This window comes from Lycorma delicatula, chromosome 1 (genome assembly GCF_047948215.1).
Source record: "Lycorma delicatula isolate Av1 chromosome 1, ASM4794821v1, whole genome shotgun sequence".
NCBI classification, from domain to species: domain Eukaryota; kingdom Metazoa; phylum Arthropoda; class Insecta; order Hemiptera; family Fulgoridae; genus Lycorma; species Lycorma delicatula.
In genome coordinates this window covers 164,188,717-164,212,916 of record NC_134455.1, presented here as the reverse complement: position 1 = coordinate 164,212,916, position 24,200 = coordinate 164,188,717, and the positions used below count along the sequence as shown (strand labels likewise).

Genomic DNA, 24,200 nt, shown 5'->3' with positions numbered 1-24,200 from the left:
GGTGAGTATATGGAGAGGTCGATGTTGGGCAATGTACCAGATGATAAGGACATGAATGTGTGCAACCCATCATTAAGTAGACAAAGGTCCAAGTCTTGTCTTACTCTGTTTATCATATTTCCTCGAGAGGAGCAGAAAGATGAGTCCTAGGAAATATGGTATGCATTGAAGTCTCCTACTATTAACGACAGTGATGGGATTTATGTGAGGAGATTTAACAATGTGAATGGGGGTGTAAATGTCATAATGCTCAAAAATCTAAAAACCTATAATTATAAAAGATGTAAACAAAATAAAAAACCAAATAAAGAATATAACTTGTCAGATGACAGGAATAACAAAATACAATAAATATGGAAAAATTAAAACAATAAGAACTTGAAACTAAACGCATTATACTGTCTATGAGAGCATAAGGACCCCTAATTAACAATAAAATCAAAGAATGAATAATAAAATAAGAATGAAGAAGAAATAGATGAAACAGCAACATGAATACGCTTACAATGAAAAGAAGAAACAAAAAACAGAAAAATCTTAAATAGCAATGAATTACAGCAATAATAAAGTATCATCTCTCTAGTAGTAATTAATAGAGACTTTCATTCAAGTAAATGACAACCTTAACAAAATTAGACTTTATCATAAAATTACAAATGAAATGCACACTTAAGCATAATCAATATGTTATCTATTAAAAGAAAGCAAATCAATATTTTCTGGCCACATTTTAGAGAATATGAAAAATCTGAAACGACATAGATTGTAAAAGCCAGCTCAGAGCTTATTTCTATGGTAGTTTAACAGCTTATTTTAGTTTATAATTCCTACATAACTAGGAAAAGGGCTAAAGAGCTGTATTCAAGTCAGATTGATTGTGCATACTAAATGACTTTTGGTTGAATTAAATAGCGTCTAGAAGTAACAATATTCAATAGCTAACAAATTCAAAAAAATTTAGCCACATACCTTTACAAAGAACCAACACAAATGTTGTGTGTACAACTATGAACACATCCAGAGGTATGCCTAGATTTGTAATTACTACCACATCTGGTTTAATCATTTCTTCTGAAACTAAAGAGGTTTGTTGAAAGCCTTTGAGAACAGAATAAAAATACTCGCATATTTCTGGGATCTTCCACATAGAACTGCTTGTATATGTAATATGAGTAATTCAATATTAAATTTATAGAGCATTAATTGTTACTTAAAAGATGTACTGTCATTTATCAGAATCAGGGCTTGGACAATTAACACAACCAAAATAAGGAAAGTAACTAAGAGAAAGAATGTAGTATTTTAATGTTGTGGGCCAAGCAGAAAAGTAAAAAACACCATTCCGGATAATACTGTGCTAAATACAACTGAAGCACGTAAGTTAGATCTGCACTCTACAACTGATCAAAACACAATTTGTAAAGTGGCTAAAAAGTTTGTAATTAGTATTAGTTACTACTTAATTCAAGCAATGAAATAAATAAAAATAAATAGTTTAAGCAATGAAAATGAGGTGAATAGAATATGTTAAAACTAAATACTAGTAACTAGTACAATTTAGTATCACCTGAAAAAAATGAAATAACTATAATTAGTTTGTTTTGAATCTAGTCTATACATTTTTGATGGATCACACACGTGCAAACACACTGATTTGTTAATGAAACAAATTCCTTTGTTTCCTGAGTGGCATGAAATAATCTTAATTTTGTATCATTTGCACTAGTCATCTTTCAGTAAAGAAGTGTCAGAGTTGACATTTTACAATTATTTTAAAATGACAGTCTTTATCAGACAGAGATAATAGACAAAAGGCTATATAGACTTATTTGTAAAATTATTATTGGAAAATAAAATACTATTTTATTTGCCAGGAGTGACATCATAAAAAAAAAAGCCTAGGAAATAATTACAGATTTGTTTTCAAATGTATTCAATAACAACCATGCAAGTAATAAAAATTTTGAATAATACACTATCTGCCTTTAAGAATATTTACAGGGAATAAAAAAAATTAAATTGAATCATGGATATTCCCATTATGGTAAATTTATCTCCAGATTTACAAGTCACTTATACATTACTTGATTACTAACTTTCCAGTTAATGTACTCATCCCCAAATATTGACAGTTTCCTTATCTTTACGTGTGTGCAATTTGTAGCTACTGTTACCATTTACAGCTTCTTTGGTTGTCATGTAAATGACAACCAAAGAAGCTTTCTCCCTTAATATCTCTTAAAGTTCAAGGATCCATTACAAGATTTACTAACTATCCTAACGTCAATGGTACAATGAAAAACAATATCCTCCAATATGTCACGCTGGAACCAAGGGTCAGCTACAAATCATAAGAATAATTTCATTTGCTGTCTGGGTGAAAGAGCACCACCATATCGTACTTTTTTTTTTTGCAAATACCTCAATTGTTAAAAAGATTGACGTTCACATATTCAAAACAAAGTTAACTCCTTATCTACTTTTCTTTGTTTGCTTATTTCTTTCTATAACGTATACATTTAAGAATATCACCATGGCTGATACTAATAAAAAAAAAACCAAGCATGCCTTCTGTGATACTTAAAAAAATCTAGTTGTTCAACAAAGTGAATAAAAAAACTTACTTTAAGTTTTTTTATTCATTTTGTTTTTAAGTAGCAGTATAAATCTGAAAAAAGCAAGATACTAAGCTTGGTTGCAAATTTTTTAATTAGGATTTGAATCCTGAAAAGTGACTGAAAGGATTGAAATCCATCAGGTTAAAATATAAGAAAAAAAAGCATGGCAAATGACATTATCTTCTTAGTAAAGCACATATAAACAGATCTGATAGTTTTCACAATTCAAAGCAGATACAGATATTTGTCCAGTCATTACTTTTGGCAACATGTCTAAGTTACTACTGCATTACCAACAGAACTTTAAATTTCATAATTTTTCATGAATGACAACAGTTTTTACTAACTATACAAATTAATTTAAGGTGCTTAAAAGGTATATAAAACACTGCAACTCTGTATCTCAATGGTTTGACATGAACCAAAAGATCACTTTAACTGAAGAAACTCTTTAATTTATGTATCTGGAATTTTTAACACATACATGGTATGCAATTTGAAGAACAAGTATAGTATACAATGAAATATTACTAGCTTTACTGCTATTAAGTATGCCTTCATAGTCATATGCTGTTTGATTTGTACTGCATCGTGGAACTCTTCCAGTTTTCCAGGTTCTGGAAATCTGTAGTTTGAAGAATGATAAAAGCTGTAACATTACAGAAAATATAACAAACAGATTTTAAGCAGTTCAAAATTCAGTTTAAGTTCAATCAAACCTATCATAATATATCATAAGGTAAGCTAAAAGATTATATAAAAATAAAGTTGCACTTCTGGGATCAAAATTGTTATATAGTAATCTATATCAAGGAAAAAATTCAGGCTTCAGAACTCAAAATTAAGATCCGACTTGGTCTTTGCTGAATAAACTTTCTGCACAAATTTAATTGAAAAAAAAAAATGTAGTTTATATTTTGCAGATCCTAATATGACAAATGCATACAGAATTTTGGTACTGCTGAGTTTAATAATTGACTTAGACAATAATACAATGAAGGTCTCATATTTTTTTTATATAGAAAATAATCACATTCTTACTAAAACACATTATCTGATGAAAAAGAACACAGGCTATCCAATTTGGTAGTATTATGTCTACAGCACAACAAAATCAGTAATAAAAAATTCTGTTTTTACAATTCATTAAAATTTAGTAGGTTTACTCCATAGTTTTCCATCATATTGTAATGTAAGTGAAGCTGCCTGCTGTAAATGCTAAAAACAAAATTTATAGATGTCTGGTAACAGGATTAAAAACATTCTAATTTATAACAGTAACAAATACCTTTAATAGGTTACAGAATTAATATGACATTTTTAACAGAATACATCATTTAGAGAAGTTGTACAGGCTGGAACCTGAATCATAATGATGATCATCAAGAAACAGATTTTCATTATGATAAAAGTGTTAATTCAATCAAAAGCCTACTCTTTTCAACCACTTATCAATCAGAAAAGGGTATTATTTAATATATCAGTTTTTTTTTTTTATCCAACTAAATAGTTAGCAAGCAGAGGTTAATTTGAAAAGTACATCAATAGGTAACTAAGATTCTATATTTTGCTGTTAATTTCACTTTAATTAATTATGTTGAATTCTGAGAAATTAATGTTCAACACCAATCAATACTAAAAAAAAAAAAAAAAATAATAAAAAGCAGAACTTATGACTAATAACCTATTGCCACAGTAGTAAAAAAAAATTTATACAAAATTATAGTAAGTTAATGGATTGGAAATTCACAAGCAATGTAAAGTTGTTCTCGGAAAATGTATTGGTAAACAACATTGAAAATGTAGTATTGGAATTTTTCAACACACTTCCTTTTTTCTAATATCGCAGACAACTTCATTTCTTTTTTTTTTAAGAGGCTAATAATTTTTTTTTTGCACTTTTGATAGAAAACATCATTCAAAGATTTTTATTCTTGGCTATTTTTTGCTAAATACTACTGTCAAAAAAATTAAAAGATCTCTTTGGACACATTATTCAATAAAATCTACTCTAAAATTAAAACGAACAAAAGACATAACAAAGTACACTAAGCTGACTGCTTTTTTAAAAGGAAAATCAGAACGCTACAAGAGGAAAAACCTTAAATATTTTCATCCGAAGAAATAAAGAAATTTCTTAAGTCAAGCGCCTGACCATCAGTTTCTTCTGACAATGGTAAGTAAATTTCATGAGTAACATTTTAAATAAAGCCAAAGTAAGCCTATAATACATTCGATACTTAATTTTTTGAACGCTCTGTATTTTTATAAAAATGTTTTAATCTCATGCTTTTAAATGGGTTTGATTTTTTATTTAATCATTTTAATTTTTGTTGGTGGGTAATGAATTAAATGTCCTCATCAGAAAATTCTATAACAGAGCTTCAAATCTATTCTTCAACCAGGCTACAATTTTCTAGTAAAATCATGTAGTGGAGGCTATCATTGTTATATAACATAAAGTTTATTTTATGGAGTACATGCCAATGATGCAGTTGTCTGAAAGATTAAGATGCCAAACCACTAACACCTCATTCACAATGCAGCTGGCTCGAGTTGGAAGTGGAGCTTCATATCTGATGGATGAATAAATTTTTTTTTTTTAAACAAATATTTCTTATTTTAATTTAACAGAAACTACTAAATATTCATTAAATTTATTCTATATATTCTTTCTAATCTGGGAATTTCACAAAATATTTGAATACAATTTACTTTTCCCAGGTAATATTGATTCTTGCAATAATGGGAGCTTGTTGAAGACAAGAATTGCACAACATAAAATTGAATTATAGAATCTTGGTTCGCCACTTTTAGTTCCTGTGCTGAATACAAAACATAAAATGTCGCACAATTCACTTCAACAGGGAACTATTACATCCAAACTCGTACTTACATCATTGTTTTCAAAGAGGCTATGCAACTCTGTCAGATGATGCTGGAAGAGATATTTTGACTCTTAAGCGACATGGGAGTTGTAAATCTGCAGCAGTCATCAAAAATAAAATTGAAGTATCAAATAAAATATTGTACTCTGTAGAAAAAAAACAAATAGTAATTTGAATGAAAATGTACAGTCTACATCAACTAGTAGTATACAAGAATTATTTCTAAAAAATACATTTTAACAATTGTACAATGCATTCTATTTACATGGGTCAAAAGGCCAATCCTGATATGCTGTAGCTGTGTATGTTATAATGTTTTATATAATAAACAAATAAGAGAAGAAATTATATTAAATTTTGTATACTTGAAAAATTGGATAAAAATGACTCTGTGAACAATGTATTCTATCACTGATTTAAATCAACATTTCCAGTATTTTCTAAGCTGTAGAAAAAACATATGCAACTCTCTAAAAAGGCCATCATTAATGCACTCTTATGAAATTTATGACGCTCACCAAGGCTCGTGTTGTAACTTACTTAACACTCGTGCATCAATGGCTATCATCAAAGGTTCGTGCATAATTTATATTAAATAGATAATTTTGATTTTACCCATAACATTGAAAATGTGGTATTGGAATTTTTCAACACGCTTCCTGTTTTCCAATATCGCACTCATTTCTTTTTTTTTTTTTTTAAGAGGCTACTAATTTTTTTTTGTACTTTTGACAGAAAACATCATTAAAAATTTTTATTCTTCGCTACTTTTTGTTAAATATTACTGTTCAGTAGTACAGGCTCTCAAAAGTAAATATCAAAATAGTCGCTAATTAAATTCTTTTCATATGTTGTCAGGTATATCAAGTTCTGCTATTTTCTGAGTGCACAAAAAAGCCATCCTACATTTCGGTAACGAGTTCGAGCATGAATGCAGGGTAAAAGTTCTTATAAATATGAGTCCAGAAATGTTTTTTTAATCTGTCCGCTACTCTGGGTTTTAAATAAAAAATTAATAACTTCAGAATAGATTTAGCTATATAACAAAATCTGGAAAATCTTTTTCAATGAATATGCTTCACAAAACAAATGTTGAAGTTTAATCTTTATAAACTTCAAAATGGTGCAATCTCAATTCTTCATTACACAATGGTACAAGTAACATGACTATTGGAGAAACTCTTTAAAATAAAAGTTTTCCATTTGAAAAAAATTACCTGTTCTTCCTAATGGGACTTCAAACAGTCAAGTTAAAATGGAGAATGAATTTATTAATGTATGATCAAGGTTAAAAAATAATTTTGTGCCAGTTCTTATGTCTTTGATTACAAGATAATATTAGTCAATATCACTCGCACAATTGACATGAATAAATAAATAATTGTTCAAATACCATTAAGCTCATCTGTCATCCATCAACTATGCTTAATAAAAAAACTAACTGAAATATTAGTAAAAAATGCTTTAATTATTATTTTAAAAATCTCTTTGCAAATTTATATAATTTGCAGCTGTTGCTACCTTCAATAGAATAACAACATATTATAATTATTGTACAATACATATTACTGTGATTACTTTTGAAAAGTTTATCATACTCTATTTTTCTGTATATGGCAACAAATATGTTTGGAGAGTGAGAAATGGCATCTCAATTCCCCCGTGAGGGAGAACCCCCTTCTTATGACATGTCTGGTTACCAAACCACTCCCTCCATTCCTAGCAATTAGTGGAGTGTGAAATGGCATCCCAACCCCATAGGGGAAAACACCTACTTTGTGATGCAGTTGGCACCCCCCTGTTCCTTCAGTGTGAAATGGCAGACAGAATTTGATATATGGAAAAGACAATGGATCTATTGTACAAGCAGCCTGACTTAATAAAATGTATCATAAAATTTATCCAGATTGGAGACAGCCTTCCATAAAAATGTTACCCAAAAACCACCAGTAATTATGAGACTGGTATTTTTGAGCATTGAATGATGACTATAGTCCAATTATGTCTACACAACTAAATTAGAGAAAGGATTTTGAACAAAACTGAGAAGGATCCAAGACAGCCATGCAGAATAATCACTCTCATTTTTATTTACTCCTATCATCCTAACCAATATTCATTATAACTTGCTTTTTACATCACCTTCCATCTGCTCACACTCTCTTACAATCTGTTAGTGGCTAAAATAAAAGCACATTCATAATCTATGTTTTTATCTTATATAAAAAAATGAGGTAACATTTAATCAGGTCTTAACTTGTTACAACATGAAGCTCTTACGATATCTATAATTCAAAATTGTTTTACTGATGCTGGCGTTATCAGTTATCCACCTTGCATTCACTTTGTGTAAATTATGGCAGAAAATTGCACCAGCATTTCGAGGAAAAGTATTTAACAGATTTTTTATCATTATTTTACACTTTAAATATGAACACAAACATTTATTGCATAGACCAAAATGCAGCATTATCTTTCGAAATTGCATAAAACAGAGCTTTCTTTTTTTTTACCGTTTAGCCTCCGGTAACTACCGTTTAGATAATACTTCAGAGGATGAATGAGGACGATATATATGAGTGTGAATGAAGTGTAGTCTTGAACATTCTCAGTTCGACCACCACCAAAGAACACCGGTATCCACGATCTAGTATTCAAGTCTGGCTTTACTAGGACTTGAATGCTGGAATTGAAACACATAGCTATCACCCAGTTTCACTTTTTTTGCCACAAGAATTTGCACAAGTAGCTGTCCATAAATTCTCTTGCTAAGCCTGATTTAAACTTAAACTTGGATGAGTGCGTTGGATAAGTGCCTGGTAAAACTGTAAATTTAATTTAACTTAAAATTAAACAGGAATGAACATGATCTTGAGATATAAATTTTGTTAATACAGTATTTTAAATGTGCAGCAATAAATAAATATAAATTGTGGTGTAATGATGTTCAACAGATTAGGGGGAGTATAACAGAGGAGAACAAAGCTGAATTTTTTTGAATTTACAAACTAAAAAACTTATCAGCTGAGAGAGACAGAAATATTTTGTTCTGAACAGGATATAAGCTGCCCGTTTGGATTTTGACCTGATCTTTTTTATATTTTTCGTTAAAAAATATCGAACACTCATGTTCCAATCTGCCACATCTGGTCAGTTATTTATTTCATAGGCTTAAAACATACCATACATATAGCTGCTACACTCCTGAACATTTTTTTAAATAACATACTGCTGTAACAATTCTTTGCTTATAAACTGTAAATTTAATTCTGTGTAATTACCTTTTTACTTGCCCTTCAATAATTTTTCTAACAATCAATTTTAAGCCAGTAATTTATTCAAGTGGGGAAATTTAAACATTACTTAAAAAAAATTAATATTCTGAATCTTGATCTCCTGGCTAAGGTCAAAGTTTAATCCTATCATACTGTAAAAAATACAAATAAATTAAACATATAATTCTACATAATAAACAACAAAACTATGAATAAAGCACTAATACTCCGAATTCGATACAATAATCTGTTATTAAATGAGCTGAGGTCTACCAGCATTTGATGAAATTATTCTATAAAACTATTTAGTCAAAAATATTCAAGTGGATAAATGTCTTAATTTTTATAAAAGTCAAAATGTTTTCTATAAAACCACTTACATATTTGATATTAAATTTATCAACAAACTAATTTGTAATTTAGCATTTTATGATTAATGTTTTAAGTAATTTTTAACATTCTACTTTCGACCTAATAAAAGTTGCGATTCACTAAAATTTAATTATATATTTATAATGAATGGCATAGAACAAAAATAGTTTTGCAAAATAAAGCGTCTCGGCCTTAATCGGGTATGGCATTTTGCATACGCTTCAAAATTACATGGATTAATACAACTGTTAGTAGAAGTAATGGTAATTTTAAAGCAGAGCACAAGATCAAACTAAATTTCTTCTTGACAGATTGAAAAAGTAAATTATAGTTACAACATTTATTAACGAAAATATTCTTCCCTTCATAAAAAATCACTAATTTATTATTGTACTTTTACAAAAACCAAGAATAAATAAATCTTGTACATAAGAATATTTCTGCAATGGTCTTTGAAAAGTTAAATTAATTTTAACAAAACACTAAGGAAATAGTTTCAAAACTTCTATTATGTTACGCAATAAAATGTAAAAAAAAAACTTTTAACTTATCTCTTACGGCTACAACATATTTTAGGCCACGCGACTAGTGCTTCCCAAATGAAGCTATCTCGGAAATAAATTTATTTAATACGCTTCAGTTTGTCTGATGCATCTATCGTATAAAGTTCATAACTATATTGATATAATGTACATCAAACTGATCAAGTAACGTTTATAATTTATTCTTCAAGCAGTACGAATAATAATAACTAACCCAAGAAACATAGTAGACGCCACAATGTTCACTCCTACTAAAACCGCTGATCAGGGTTGCCACCAAGCAAAATTGTTTCGTACTAAATTTTTTCCTAAGAATATACTAGACCATTTTTATTTCTCAAAATAAAAAATGTATTATGAACTACTCTTATATTAAATGTATTAAAAAGTAGAAAATAAAAAATATGTAAAAAAAAATTAAAACACCACACTTAATTAAACGTACTAAAAGTAAAAAATAATTTTAGGACGGTATCTCAGAATAGATTTAACAAGCTCTGGTAGTGATATGTAAGATTATGTGAAAGTCGTAGCTTCAAATTAAAAATTCTATGTTTTTGTCAATTTTTTCATACGCGGTTTTTCAATTTTTTACACCCCTTTCTTTAGACCATTCATCACGCACATGAAAAAATTGGCGAAAACATAAAATTTTAATTTGAGGCTATGACTTTCATAATCTTACGTATCACCATCAAAGCTTGTTGTCAAATCCATTCTGAGATACAGTCTTAAAATATTTTTTTACCTTTTAGTGCATTTATTGTAAAAGTGGTTTTTAAAAATTTTTTAAATATAATTTTTACTTTCTACTTTTTAGTCTTCATAAGTTTATACTTTACAACTGCGCTAGCACACAGGTATGAGCGTATTTAACGAAAGATCGGATTGGTATGTTTTACGGTGGGTGAGTGCAGTCAAAACACAGGGCTAAAGATTTAATCTCCGGGTAACCAAGATCCGGTGAATCTAGAGTGCACCCGATGCGTTAAACAATTAGCGCTCGACCTGCTTTGAACCCATCGGGTTGTCTAGTGGTTAACGCGTCTTCCCAAATCAGCTGATTTGAAAGTCGAGAGTTCCAGCGTTCAAGTCCTAGTAAAGCCAGTTATTTTTACACGGATTTGAATACTAGATCGTGAATACCGGTGTTCTTTGGTGGTTGGGTTTCAATTAACCACACATCTCAGGAATGGTCGAACTGAGAATGTACAAGACTACACTGATACATATCATCTTCATTCATCCTCTGAAGAATTATCTAAACGGTAGTTACCGGAGGCTAAACAGGAAAAAGAGAGGAGAGACCTGCTGATACATACGGCGTTTAATCGTGAAAATCGGACGAGCACCCCCTCTCCAGATTCCGAACGGCGCCCCGGGGCACTTGAAAATATTATCATCCGATGTGTACCACTGTGAGTGGATGCAGTGTTCGAAAAAAGTTTTCGAACCCTCTCACCAACACTCTCTCACCGCCTTAGAAGAGGGGTAGGACCGACCGTTTTTGAGATATTTGCGATTTTCATATAAAAATTCAGATCTGATTAAAAACCTAGAAATTCTGTAGCAACCGAAGTTGCTACTGTACAGAATTTCTAGTAGCAACTGTACATCCTAATATATATCTAACTTAACATTTCTTTCACTAAGAAGATGTGCATAAACGAGGTTGCAGTTCAAAGGGTATTTTTTTTCACTCAGCAACTTAGGAGCATCTTAGCGACTTGAGAATGTTGCTCAAATGTGTTATCATCAGAAGCAAACCTGTAGGAATAATTTCAGAGTGAATAGATAAGCGAAACTGTTTTAAATTTTGATTAAAAGGTTCCATACCATGAATCTCACATACATAGTCCAAGAGCAAGTTAGTATAAGAGTGGTAATAATAGGATTATTCAAGACAATGAACCACAGAAAACAAATCCATACTCTAATCCCAAGTAAATATTGCTTAAATGAGAAATTTATAATAATTAGAACTTACCAATTTTGATGTTCTTTTTGGAAAGCAGTAATGTTGCAGTCTCTTATCACCATTTTATTACTTCTAAATAAACTACTAATTGGGAGTCACTTATATATATGTTTAGTATGTGCACATAATGATTATTCTCACACATTTTAGTTAAACATTCATATACACCTGTGTCTTCAGATATGTTTGAGAAATTGTCTATATTTTTAAAAATACATTCACATGCATTTTGACCTTCTCTTAATCCTTAGAATACTTTGCCAATGCACTAAGCTGTTTTGAAATGTAGAAATTTCAGGCAGATGAATCTTTCAGTTTCTTCTTGGTTAGAAGGAGACAATTCTAGGTAACAGATTAAAGAGAGAACTGTTTCGTAATGGTATTGTTAGCAGTAATTTCAGAAAAGACATGTTCTGTTACAGCAGAAGACTGTGGTAAACAGAAATTTCATCAAACTTGCAAAGAGTAGCCCCCTTCAGGGCTTTTCATTTCAAAAGCAATGTGCCAAAATTTCATAAACCCTTAATTTTCTTTCAGTGACTCTATGGAAATACCTAACTGCCAATCCTCATCTAACTCTTCATAAATATCTCTGCAATTACATTAGGGAAATGCGTAGCTAATGGCAAGATACTGCTGAAACTATCATTTGTTTTACAATATTCTGGGCTCAACATAAACAAATTTCTTAAAGTAGGATTATGAAAATCCACCCTCTTCAAAAAATGTTGGCAGAATTCAGCATAGAAGGAGAAACAGTTGACTTTAAAATTCCTTGTGTTTTTTCCATTTCTTTTGCGTTCTTTGGCTGAAGTATAAGAGCACCTGTATTCTACTAATTAGGTATCCTCAATAGATAAGAAGTGTTTGTTATCTGCAGGATTTATATCTTGAATCAATATATTTGTTACATAGTCTGACTTCATATATTTCAAAATCATTTTTATTATGAGAGCAGTTAGTGAAGCTCATATGAAGTACCCTGGTACTCTAAATTTAAGAATTAATATAAATGAATAAATAATACCCCTTTATAATATATATATATATATATATATATATATATATGATCGACACAGTCAATCAGGGTCAAGGAGAGCATTAAAAATAGACTGGGCTAGCTCTATTCTAACTTCTGCAGTTCATAAACCAAGACTGCAATGCATTCCATTGATCTTCAATCCTTTGAATTACATCTTTCATAGACAACCACCTGTTTTGGCTAATTTAAGTAAGCTTTGGGTTTTAAGATTCAATCCAACATAATTGATGGATTTCTTTTAAATCCTCCTAATCTTTGTGGTTTCTTTTGAATGAGATTATCTTATGTCACTACAGACCTCATCTGTAGCATTTGGAAGATATTTACACACTTCTGAGGAACACAAACTAAAGCTATGACAAATCATCTAGATATTTATTCAACTCTAAGCCTAACTTGAATTCTTCTATGCTGTCGCATCATCCCAGAGGCATTATCAGCAGCAAACCTAACAAGTTTGTAAGTGGTATTCTTTCTAATCCTTCAAGCAGCAAAATAATTTCTTAAAAAAAAAGATGAAATATTGGCTTCAATCATGTCTATGATGCTTAGGAAAGAGGCTTTTGTCTCATTACAAACCATATTTGTCCCATTATAGACCATTTTTCTCTTATTATCATAATGCCTAACCACAACAGATAATGATTTTATAGAAGAAATGTCTCGATTCATCAACCATAAAAGAGAAATTTTTTTTAGTTGTTTTTATAAGGTATTTTTAGCATCAACTGCTAAAGCATTTCTTATTAAATATGAAGTCTTAATGCAACCACTTTTAATATTTTTTACTATTACACTAACAGGAGATTTCATTAATGATAGTAGTATGTTCATTAATTCTAAAACAAATATTGCATTCTGCAATATATACACTCATCCTTAACTCTGCTTCAGTAATTTTATTATCTAATAAGTAAGCAGATTGCATCGATAGATTTATGGCTTTGCTGGGGGTGATGATTATACCTTGCATATTTGCTCTATGCTCAGGGGTATTTGCAAATGTAAGCAGAAGGCCTCTTGCTAATATTGATATTAGCAAAATTGATATTTACAGTATGCCATTTATTTTTTGTTATCACAAGCTGGATCCAAGATTTTAATAACAAATTGTGCAACCATCATTATTTATCAACTTTTGTTTTTTAGCCAAGCTGGATGAATTTGTATCTGAGTGAATCATTAGTACTTTCACATTCAGTTATACTACTGCCCTGTGATGTTAAAGCAATAGATACATTTGGCTAGATGATCACTTCCATTTTTTCTTTTGAAATTATAAATTTAAACTACAAATGTTTTTCTGTGTTTTTTCCATCCTGATATACTGTGTCACTCAATTCCTTTTGGGGTTGGCTCAATTTGGCTTGACTGACTTGAGTTAGTGTCTTAAATGCTTAGATTCGGTTGATGCATATCATGTGCTATACGTCTGCTCAAAATATGAATTTAAGCATGCAGAGATGGTCAGGGATCTTGAGGATATTGGTTTGAGTCTGGATTTGCAGGCTAACTGGAAAATTAGAAATGAATGATTCATTGATGAACGATTTTTAAGGTTTTTAAAGGACTGCAGAGGGTGTTTAGTGTTGAATAGTAGTCTGGTGGCTACAGACCCATTTGGGTGCTTTTCCGCCAGAGTATCCACATTCAGTGCCTGCTAATTTTTTTTAATTAAAAATTGTGCCTGGTTGTTTGTTAGTATGTTCATGGGTTGATTGGTAATTTTGGTTGCTTTAGTATTGAAGGTCAAAATAGCAATGTTGGGAATAATTTTTGAGGATATGAGATTAATGTTTTGTTATAGCTCAATTTGTAAATTTTTATTGGTTATCAGTTTTTTTTTTAAATACTAACTACTTACAATATAACACTTATTACTAAAATAACAAGTGATAAAATTAAAAATGTAAAAAACCCATGAAACTGTTTTGAAGAAACATATCTACTGCAGAGATCCCTGGCGACTTATAACCGTAAAACTAATCTAAGAACATGCTCTGAGGAGATGCCTATGTAATGCAAAAAACTTCATCAAAATCAGCCCAGTCGTTTTAGAGAAACACATCTACTGCAGTACCCCACTGGTGGCTTATAAATGTAAAGCATCTCTAAGAACTTCTCTGATTTGATACTTATGTAAAGCAAAAAACCACATCGAAATCAGTTCATTAGTTTTTGAGGAAAATGGTAACAACATACACACAAACACACATACAACTTCGTACCCCAGATGCATATACCACCTCCATTCCCCATCGTGGGTAAAACTTATTAATACTACAATTATATAGCAATTCATTACACTGCATACACAACTATCACCACAGCGAAGAAAACTGGTGAAACTTGAGTGCAGGAACGCAATGAACTGAGCTTGTGAGCATTAGCTAGCATGATAAATTTAGTTTGGGTATTCCCCTGGCAGGACATTCATAAAATGATGATTCAAGGTTAAATTACAGTCAAGAGGGATGGCAGTGTAAATGTTAATTAATTTTTTTTTATGTTATGTAAATAGATAACATTTAATTTTGATAAATATTATTTTTCTGAAAAAAGGTAGATTTTCATAAAATGTACTGAACCACTAAAACTTTTCATAAAGTACTAGATCTAGTTCTAAAATACTAAAGGTAGAAATCCTTTTGCTGATCATTTTGCATTTATAAATGAATCAAACCTAATGTTCTAAAATGGAACTGTATGACCTAGTTTCTGTGAACTCTTAACCTGATCCCTGAACTATTAACCAACGCACTGGCTGTATTAGCAATACTACATAGTTTGATACTACAGTAATGTATCAAAGAAAGAGAAGGCTCCATGTGCTTATATGTTTTCACTTTTTCTTGTAGAGTTATTTACTATAACTTAAGCATATAATAATTTATTTATTGACTTAAGCCTATTATAGCCTTTGGCTATATGACTTAAGCCTATTGCAATTATTACTTGTTAAAGTTTAGAAGGATAAACAGGTAACAGCAGATAAACACGAGCTTTACCTGGGGTGTATGAAGAACTTGCAATTACTAATAGTACATGCAGAGGATAATGTACCACGACAGGCTCAAGAAGCCTGTCAAAGAAGCCAGTTGCCAGTCCAGCATTCCATCTACTGTCTGTACACAACTACCTTCGTAAGTCTTGACTCAATTCAAACCTATAGAATGAAACTTTGTTTTGGAGGTTAGTTGAGAGGCAAAGTGTGCTTTACTTTTTCTTATAAACTCATTACTATCAGACAGTGATATGTAACTTTCAGTAAAGTTTGTATTTCAACAAAAATGCATGCATTTTAAAAACAGGGAATTTCTTATGCTGATCACAATATGGATTTATTAACAATTACACCATAGAATAATGTAGAACAAGATTTGTTTAAATATTTAATTAGATTAGCTTAAATTAAAAGAAAGTTGAATGCCTGGATTTATCTCACTGGCTCCTCAGTCAGAAGTTTGCTTTTTTCTGGAACCCTATAGAGGAAAGTGAAACCTTTAATAGTCCAATAGAGTCATGTTCTTTGGGTGGGATTTGACACAAATCTCATTATACTTACCGAAGGAAGAACGATAATGAAAAAGTATAAATAAAGATGAAGCATAATGAAAAATGAGGGTAGAGGAAGGAGATAATCAATCCATAGAGAAAATACCTTTTATTCAGGTATCTGTCATACCTCGAACTAAATCATCCATACTGTGGGTTTGATCTAGTACATCAAAGAGATTTTTTGGCTTTAAATGTCAGTTTTCAACATTTTCATCCTAAACTAGATTTGGAAAGCTCTGAAGTATGAAAATTGCTGTTATACTAGTATTAAATTTTGGGGTTTTGGTTTGGTGCATTGTTCTGCAGGAATAAGAACTTAATCTGGATGTGGGCAACTACAACAAAAGGTAGAAACTATTTCTACTTTATTTTGGGGAAAATAATTTTTGGAGTGGCCTTTTATACTGTTAGTACTCATGGAAACTCTATCTTGAATGATTCTGAAAACACTATGTTGATTAATGGTCCACTTTAAAAACCAACTAATGAAGGACTTGCGAAAAGACTCTACTCAGCTTTCTGATAAGGGAATTTCTGATGAACATGTATAGAAATAGTTCTTACAATTTGTACAATTCTGTACATCTTATAAAAAAAATATTAGGTTTATTGTGTTCTGAAATGCCCATGAGGGTGGATCCATTTCAAAGGTCAATCTCTGTGGCCGAGTGGTAGTGTCTCAGCCTTTCATATGGAGGTCCTGGGTTCTTATCCCGGTCAGACATGGCATTTTCCAAATGCTACAAAATCCATTTCCATATTCCATGAACAAGTTTCAAGCTTATGTGATGATATCATAAAGCCAAAAAAACAAAAGTCTCCCCCTTTCTTGAAAATTAAATAAGATGAATTTCCTGATAAATAACTGACACAATTAAATAACTTACATTTATCCTACCTGTTCTGCCTCAATGAATAAAATTAGCTATCAATTCAAGTACAATCTTTCATTCAAAATCTGAAAAAGTGCTTCAGTATTGAGTGTTATGGGAATATTACAACAGCTCGTCATAAACTAGTTAGTGATTTGTACAGTCTTTGGCTTGATGCCACCAATTATCATGGGAAGGAAAGATTCACAGACTAAATTGGACATCATTAAGCTAATTCACAAGATTGCCTTTCGTATAAAGGAGAGAAGGCAATACTGAAAATCACAATGGAAGAAATTACCATTTCTGTCTGTAAGTGGGGAATACAAGAAAAACTTAAACTCACAAAACCGTATAAAAATGAACATTTCATTTGCAGTAGCTATATCCCATTCAAACCCCTATTAAAAATTGATAACCAAGAATGTGGACCCTGTGAAAAGTTGAAGTCAGTTCAGATATTACATAATAAACACAAATTTTAGCCATCACAATTATAAAAGTTGGAAGGAGAAATAAATATTGAGCAACATGTCCTGTTTAAAGAATACAAATGCTATGCCCTACCAAAAAACCACAGCTGTCACCTGTTATGATTTTTTGAGTGATAAAATTTATATAGAGAAGTAAAGAGTAAGTGAGTTTTGTATTCTTCACATCTTGAATGGTATTAAAAAAATAATTTTACAGTATGACTATGACACTTGACTCTCTTAAGAGAAGAAATTTTGATTAATTTATAGGTAATCATAAACAAAATTAATCTTAATTCTAAAAAAATTGCATTTGATTAGGAATGAAATGGAAGGTGGCAATCCAAGCATAAAAATAAGTTCTAACGGTGATTAAAATTTCATAACTCAGCTTCTAAGCTGAATTATGGTTTTACTGTGAGAATTTATTTGATCCTGAAATTTTCACTGGGATGTTATGTTTTATTAAGGATAATCTGTGAGTAGATATTATTAGGTCTTTCAGTGTGCTTTAAGTTGAATTTTGTATAAACTTTAAGTTTATGTTGTGAGTTGTTCATCTTAACCCATTTGCTTACCAATATTTTTTCTTGGCGTCAACCTTGTATTTACTATTTAATTTTAAGAAAATATGCATATTTTGTCATACACACTTTTTTCCCAGTTACATAATTTTTTTGTTAAGAAATCTTTACAAATCTTACCTTATTATTTATTGAACTAATGAGTGATGAAAATAGTTTTCAGAAGTTTTTGTTGGTGTGGTATACCCAAAAACACTCAGGGATGTGCAATGCCACCAAACACTTTTCACACTCATACCATGTTTAACTTTTTTCTTTCTTGCTCTGCACACAAAACAGCTTCTGGAGGTGTTTTCTTGATAGGATTAGGAGGGATAAATCTGACAAAATGTCCCCAATTTGCTGCTTGCAGTCTAACTGGGGATATTCCAGACTGAGGGCATCCATGTCTAGGGTATTCTGTTAGAGTGACCTGGTCTATTATGTCACCAGCCAGTTGAATTCTGAACTGATTGAAACTGGATTTTTTCTTCTTGCTTTTTTTAGTTGGGCATATGAGTTGAATTTGCCAATGTCCATGAGGTAGAAGAAAATTTTCTTATATCTCTTGGCATACCTTCTCATGAGAGGGAAAGATGACAACTGCTGATCCTGTCTGTCAATCGCATTCATTGAATTATTGTAATAAATAAGTGCTTGAGGCTTCTGAATTGGGGTTTTGGTTTTCTTGTAGGTGTCATATTGACATCTGTTTGGGTAGCGGATAAAACACTTATTTATTTGAAATCCATCCACTTCAGAGACATGAGTTTGTGTAAAAACTGCCTCTCAATGCAAACTGTCAATGCAAACTGTCTCTCCCATTTTAGTTTTGATTTTTTGAATTGGTCTGGCATATTTCGTCTTCTGGATCTAACTGTCCCTACTGTATTTGTGTCTCTTTCAGTTACCCCTACAAACAATGATGTGAAAGTGTACCAGTTGTCAACAAATACTGTATAATCATTGTCCTGCTGCATGAGGTCCATAACAGCTTCACTAGTGGGAATTTCTTTATTGGCTGGATCAGGTTTCTTTCCTGTATAAATATCAAAACCTGAACAGTAGCCACTATTTGACTCACAAATTTTGTAGAACTTTATTCCAAAACATGCCTTTTTTGGGTATTGAATTGGATGTAACAGAGTCCATCTCTGAATTTCATGAGGCTTTCATCAATTGCAACATTTTCCTCACGATAATAAACATTTTTGAAATTTTGTTTTAGATGATCAATAACAGATTGAAATTTGTTTAGATAGTTTGCAGAGTCAGGATTTTCATTGTTTACACAATGAAGAAATTTAGAAATAAGTAAGAATCTTCTGTATGGGATGACTTCTGAAAAGAAAGGAGTATGAATTGATTTTTTTTATGGACCAATATGACTAAAGTGTGGCTTTTTCACTAGTGCCATGAGAATACCAAAAGAAAAATATGCTTGAATTTCATCAGATGTTTTTGATTTTGAATTAGGATACTTTTGATGGAAATTTGTCACATACCTATTTGTTTCTACTGCAACATCATCCCAAAAAGAAACATGGACCATTTTTCTGTACATATCTAAGAGGATTGATTGAGAAGGGAGTTGTCTATGAACCCAAGGGTTGGTGGCACTAGAACTAGAAAATGGTATTTTGGAAGGTTTATCCTCATTTATTACTCATTTCCACTTTTCTATTCTCATTTTTAGCAAAATTCACATTTGATGCTGCTATTTCACTGTCCCTATCAGTTTCATTTACCTCACTGTCTTCATTATTAGAACTACTATCAGAATCACTTTTTTTTTAAATGTCACTTTCTGATACATCACTGTCACTTTTGTTCATCATATTTTCAAGTTGCTCCTCAGAGAGGTACTTCTTAGAGTACACCATTTTTACTACTGTGTAATTGGAGAAATTTCTGAAAACAAATGTTTGTAACTCGCGATCCATTGAGAGAAATCAATTGTCTTATACACCATTCAATAGATTGATTTTCCTGACTTTGGTCAGGATTGATTACTAACTAAAAATGAGTAGTAAAGAAAATCAGACTGTCATGGGTAGTAGCTTCAATTGTTTTATTGGGTAGCTAATGGTCTTCTTTTTAGCAAGCTTAGTTTGTTTCCCATGACAGTGAAAAAATAAACACTCCTCCCACTAGTTCTGAATTCCTATAAGTAATCCATTTTCAGTGCAAAAGGTCTAACTGCTAAATAGATTTATCACAGATTGTGTGAAATGTATGAATCTATAGCAATGATTGAAGGAAAGTAAGTCATTGGAATTTTAACAAAAGTCATTCAAATGTAGCTGATGAAGGTAGTTGAGGACATAATATTCAGAAAATTGGTGCTACATAATATGTGATTCTAGTATGGAATTTTCAGAAGTTATTCAGCATAGGAAACAGAATTTTAACCAAAAAACTAGTCAATTGTAAACTTTGTATAAAATGGATTTTGAAAATGTTAGCTGTATGCACAATAATCAAAGAATGGCATCTACATGCAAGTTTTTAGACCACTGTTAGAAATGATATGTGTTTTTCCTAATTTTGAATGGTTATAAAATATGGTGACTTAAATCAACAGTTGAATGATAATCAAGATGAAAAAAAAAAAATGAAAAAACCATTCAAATGAATTTGAATGGAAGATCATAGCCATTGTCTTTTGGTAACAGAAAGATGTATTTTAGAGGGTTTATGAAATTAAAAAGAAAAATGATAATAGATATATTGTGAAATTCTTGCAAAACTGAGAAATGTACTACCCAGAACTGGAGGCAAAGATGCTGATGACTGAATTTGTTCTCATCCAAAAAATACAATGTACATAAATTATTGCTCTCTCTGTTTGGAAGATTCTGCAATTCTGGAAGCAACTTTTGACCACTCCCTTACAGCCTAGACCTAGCAACTAGTAATTACTGTAGTTATCATTAATCTCAAGAAGTCTAATGGTTCTCAACCAATTCAGGAGAATGAGAAGTTGAAAATGGCTGGGCTAGATTGGTTGAAATCCCAGATAGTGACTTCTGTAGATTAAGTACAGAAAGGTTTGTTCCTTGACACAAGGAGGAGTACGAGAATGAGGAGTACAAAATACCGTTCATGTATAAAATTTTGTGGCTTGAAAATCTTTAAAACGACTTGATCAATTTCATTGCAATTTAGATATGGTGTAATAGTGTATTTGAGGTAGTGCATGTGAAAATTTGATGAAGATTATTTGAGTTTTCTTTAGTTATGCTCAATTTAAGTTCGACAACAGATAACATCACCTCAAATTTTGACTGTAAGGATTCTTTTTTTGAACAAGGGTATGCAGTGAGTCATAGAGGTTAATGAGTTGATATTTGATGCTTGTGTGTATGATCTACTTGATAATTGAACATATGTAATGCATTGTACTCTAAAATCAGTGTGTTTCTGACAGCAAAATAGTTATGGCTTGGAAAAAAAAAAGTTGGTCTTTTTGTGCAGAACTGGGCAAGATTTTTCTTAATTTTATTTAACTTTTTTTGAAGTACAGCTGTGAAAATTAAGTATTTTTTATATCTGTGAATATAAGTGATGTGCATTTCTGTCTAACTATTTAATCAGGAGAGTGAGAAAGGCTACTTCCTCTCTTTATGAAGAATACAGAAGGCAACCAAACATAGAAAACTACATCTGCTGCAGTATGTATGAATAATTTGTCCCTCAAGTGACTTTAATTAAAAAAAATAATAAAAAATTTAATTAAAAAATAAAACACATATAGTTACTCGATTAAAGTCTCACACTCAATAAAAACGGATCCTAATTTGTGTGATGAATATCTGAGTGATGAAGAGATATAAATTAACAATGAATCACTTCAAACTATAGAATGTGTAACCATAGAATATGTTTTTATTTCTGGACATACACGAATGCTACGAAAGAGAATAATAATCGGACTAATGACCATAGCAGTTAATGCCTATAAAAAAAAATGTGCCAAGCTCCTGTTGACTGCAGACTACCGCCTAAAACCATTTCCCTTTCCGAAACCGTTTTGCACATTACGTCATTTTAAACCCTATTTTAAAGAATGTGACGAGGTCACATTCTTTAAAGGACCATAGAAGTCGATGGTTCTTTAGGACCATAGAAGTCGATGCCCATATAACCAAAAAAAAAATAATGATAATTAACTAATAAAAACATTGATGATAATTAATCTTTAATGATAAAAAGATAAATTAGAATACTACAATGAATATCACCCTCTTTTTTTGGGTGTGCCACTTAATTATGATTGATAATATTAAATATTCCTGCCATGTAAGAATAATGGATCCATAAGCACATTTTTAATTGCCTCTGTTACTGCAGGATTCATCAGTGAATTCCATCTTTAGTGTAAATAACCTAAGTGTTGAAAGTATTATCATACATTTGAAGTGGTATTCCATCTTCATTTTCTGGTGCTTTTGCCATTCTGCTTGCCTTTTTGGCTGCTTCATTACCAATGATACTACAATTCTCTGTGTTATTTAAGTGGTAAAGAGTAATTAACATATCTTTAATCAGAGTATCCAGAAAGAACACATTTTGTAAGGTTGTTATCACATTCAACGAATCAGAACAAATTAACACTGTCTTCATTGTAACTTTGTGTGAAACAAAATGCTTGTTGGATGGCCTATAACTTGGCTGTTTAAATGCTGCATGTATTTCTAAGCGTAATGTGCACCATCATTTACAACTATGCAGGGATCCAGTTTCATTTAGTGTTCTTGACCCAAAATGAGAGTGTAAATATCAGTGTAATTTGTATATTCAGATACTAGCTCCATAAATATACTTTGCGTGTTGCATCTAGGTATATTTTTTTTATCTACATTAGAGAGATCAGTTCTTACTTTGACTATAGGAATTAATCATTAAGGTATTTCCTTTTTTTAATATCTATTAAGGGTGGAAGGAGAATGTTATATTTTATTCAAAACTTCTGCAGCTCCTATTCTGGTTGGTCATGAATACTCTCTGGCCAGTCTACGTTTAAAGAAGAGTTTGTAATTAAAACGTTTCAGTTTTAAAATGACAAAACTTGTGCAGCATATCCCAGTAGAACGATCTCTCTTCTATAATCCAAGTATAATTTGTCCTTCTTCAGGAAAGAGACTTTGTACTGGTCTTGTTGGAAACATTAATGTGGTATTCCAAACTCCTGCGTGGTGGACAACATCTAATTTTTTCAAATGACATGTATGGGTGAATGAGTAAACAATGCATTCGTAGTCTATTCTGGACTGTATTAATGACTTCTATGAGATCAATAGTACTTATCTGTCTGATCCCCAATTAATATGTGGTAGACATTTGGAGTTTTCTTACTTTTGGGTGCTGTTTCTTTGGCATGAGTGCACCACAACAGCTATTTAATAAACATTGCGTCTTAGAATTTCACATTATTTTTACATCTTATTCTAAATAAAGTATCAAACTTAGATGTAGTAAACTCTTTCTATAGACGTGCATGCAAAATGTAAATTTTGGTAAAAATAGAAAACAGTTTCTGTTAGCTTCGTTTACAAGGTAATTAATCTAACTGTAGTTTGTATTTCACTGCCATAGTGCAATTTCTTGTGTTTAGAACTGTTAAATTATCAACAGTAAATTTACCAGCATCCTGTAAAGGAAGGGTTAGCTTATTTAAGAACAGCAAACAGGGTGTCACTTAAAGATGAAGTTTGTGGGACCGATTTTCTGAAACTCAAGAAGCAAATGTTTGATTTATATATCATAGTTTAAATGTATGACCTTGCATAAATGAAAATGAGTAATTCACTTCTGAATCCGTAATCATGAAACTGGTTCAATGTGGTGAATCTCTAAGACATGTCAAAAGCTTTTTCTCGGTTAGAAGAAAACGGTAAGACAATGTTTCTTTAGTATAATACTGCTTAATATATAATTTTTTAAATTCACAAGTTAGTAAATTGAGTGAAAGATTTCCAGAATTCACAAGTTGATAAATTGCCATCAGCTCAAACAT

General features: G+C 31.2%; 1 long non-coding RNA gene across 2 annotated transcripts; it reads right to left on the bottom strand.

The window, feature by feature from the left end:
- Positions 1-2,662: 2,662 nt before the first annotated feature.
- On the bottom strand, positions 2,663-9,968 carry LOC142318213 (uncharacterized). 2 transcript variants are annotated; one of them, XR_012754851.1, is made up of 4 exons: positions 9,910-9,958; positions 8,788-8,933; positions 5,515-5,652; positions 2,663-3,267 (listed from the first exon to the last, which is right to left on the bottom strand). It is a non-coding gene; the product is annotated as an uncharacterized LOC142318213 (long non-coding RNA). The 2 variants fall into 2 exon arrangements; XR_012754850.1 differs by lacking the exon at positions 8,788-8,933 and having other exon boundaries at positions 9,910-9,968.
- Between the last annotated feature and the right edge of the window lie 14,232 nt (positions 9,969-24,200).